The sequence below is a fragment of the Octopus bimaculoides genome, chromosome 27 (genome assembly GCF_001194135.2).
Source record: "Octopus bimaculoides isolate UCB-OBI-ISO-001 chromosome 27, ASM119413v2, whole genome shotgun sequence".
Lineage (NCBI taxonomy): Eukaryota > Metazoa > Mollusca > Cephalopoda > Octopoda > Octopodidae > Octopus > Octopus bimaculoides.
In genome coordinates, this window is record NC_069007.1 from 21,159,036 (window position 1) to 21,161,616 (window position 2,581).

Below are 2,581 nucleotides of genomic sequence, written 5' to 3' on the forward strand. Positions count from 1 at the left end.
TTAGGTTTAGGGTTAGGGTCAGGTTTAGGGTTAGGGTTAGAGTATTAGATGATGTCTGTTTCACTCCTGTGACCGGACGTTGAGATTTAGTGCTCGGGTTGTGTGAATTTTCCGAGCCCTCTCCCCACCCCCACCCCGTTTGCCAGCGCACATTTTTTCCTTCATATTTATTTCATATACGGTGCACTTCAACTACTACACTATTTTTTTTTTCAATTTCTCCACCGGGCGTGGATCTATATAAAAACCCGTATGTTAATATGCTTGCACAAATGTATTTTCAAGGGAAATAACTTTTACGTAAAATACAGAAGTAATGTTTCTTAGAATTAACTTTTTTTTTTTAAACTTATCCTGTATATTTTCGGTCAGAGATGTCTCGTAATTATATATTTGAATGAAAACATACGTCCACTGTACTCTGGACCACACACACAACACAACTGCAGCCAGTTTGCAGCGACGACGTCAACACCACCAATCTACTGTCCTCTACAATGTCGTCGCCAGCGCCAACAACACCACCACCACCACCAGAGTACACACCAACAACAGCAACCGACGCTCAACTTCACACACAACACGTGACACCACAGCTCTGCTCTTCGCCCACAACCTCTTGAGTACAGACATTCAACCTACTGTGTTAAAGACTCTCGTTCCATGTTCTGTATTTCTCATTCACACACACACACACACACACACACACACACACACACACACACACTGTTGTATACATACTCTTGTACACGAAGGCCTGTCTTATGTATTGTATAGTTTATATTGCCGCATGCATGCACACACAGACACACAGTTCGCTATGCTAATAAACTGACTCTCTCTCTATATATATCTAACGGTTGTGTGTCCTCTCTTTCTTGCCTTTGCTCGCGTCACACATTGCGAGCCATCTTATGTCATATTATGTTTTTGTGTCGACCGTGCGACGCATTAAAAGGATCTTCTTCTCGTTCGTCGCCATCTCCTTGGTTCGTTCGGTCGTTCTTTAATCTTGTATACGAATTTAATATTTAAAAAAAACAAAAAAAATTTGCATGGACATTGAAAAAAGAAAAGTGTATGTGAAGAGGTTAATGGTAAGAACCCAACGTTGCAATCATGAGAGATACGCATCCAGGTACACGATTCGCAACCGTTAAAAAAAGCAGTTATAGGCGCAAGAGTGGCTGTGTGGTAAGTAGCTTGCTTACCAACCTCATAGTTCCGGGTTCAGTCCCACTGCGTGGCACCTTGGGCAAATGTCTTCTATTATAGCCTCGGGCCGACCAAAGTCTTGTGAGTGGATTTGGTAGACGGAAACTGAAAGAAGACCGTCACTTACACACACACACACACACGTGTGTGTGTGTCTGTGTTTGTCCCAACATCGCTTGATAACCGATGTTGGTGTGTTTACTTCACCGTAACTTAGCGGAATTCGGCAAAAGCGATCGATAGAATAAATACTAGACTTACAAAGAATAAGTCCTGGGGTCGATTTGCTCGACTAAAGGCGGTGCTCCAGCATGGCCGCAGTCAAATGACTGAAACAAGTAAAGGAGTAAAAGAGTTACTACTACTTATGGTAATATTTTTTCTTATAGTTAAAAGGGTGTTAAACTTAGCATGATGGACCCCAGTGCTCAGCTGGTACTCATTTTATCGATCCTTGAAAGGATGAAAGGCAAAGACGACCTCGGCGGAATTTGAACTCAGAACGTAATGAACGATGAAATGCTGGTGAGCATTTTAGGAAGGCCAGCAATTTTAGTAGCGAGTGGAGGGTAGCGATCACTCAATATCGATTCCAGAACTTGGCTGGTACTTCACTTCATTGACCCCGGAGAAGTGAAAGGCTAAGTTGACTTCGGCGGGAATTGAACTCGTAATATACCGAGCAGGGTGATATATACCGCAAATCATGTTTGATGACGCTCTATCGATTCTGCCATCTGATCGCCTCTGTGTTCAGGCATTGCTGACTTGTAGGGTCATGTCGGAACAAATGCCGTCGCGTGTGGGACGGATTCCTTTATTGGCCGAGTTCATAGTGATGATTGCCCGGCTATCCTACTTTGATTGAGAAGGCAAGGCAGTTTTCCTTTGCCTGGTGGCTGTGGCAAAAGAGGTTTTCTGGTGGGCAAGGCTGAAAAGAATGAAGACAGAGACATTCCTCTTTGGTAAAGCCCTCATCGATTTCTTCAAGTTCCATTTGAAAAGGAAATTGAGGGAATCCTGCAGTGAATTTATTGAAAGATGGGTGAAAGTTGCGACAATGGCAAGAGTTGTTGTTGTTGGCACTCCGTCGCTTACGACGATGAGGGTTCCAGTTGATCCGATCAACGGAACAGCCTGCTCGTGAAATTAACGTGCAAGTGGCTGAGCACTCCACAGATACGTGTACTCTTAACGTAGTTCTCGGGGATATTCAGTGTGACACAGTAGTGTGACAAGGCTGACCCTTTTGAATTACAGGCACAACAGAAACAGGAAGTAAGAGTGAGAGAAAGTTGTGGTGGAAGAGTACAGCAGGGTTCGCCACCATCCCCTACCGGAGCCTCGTGGAACTTACACTTTAATT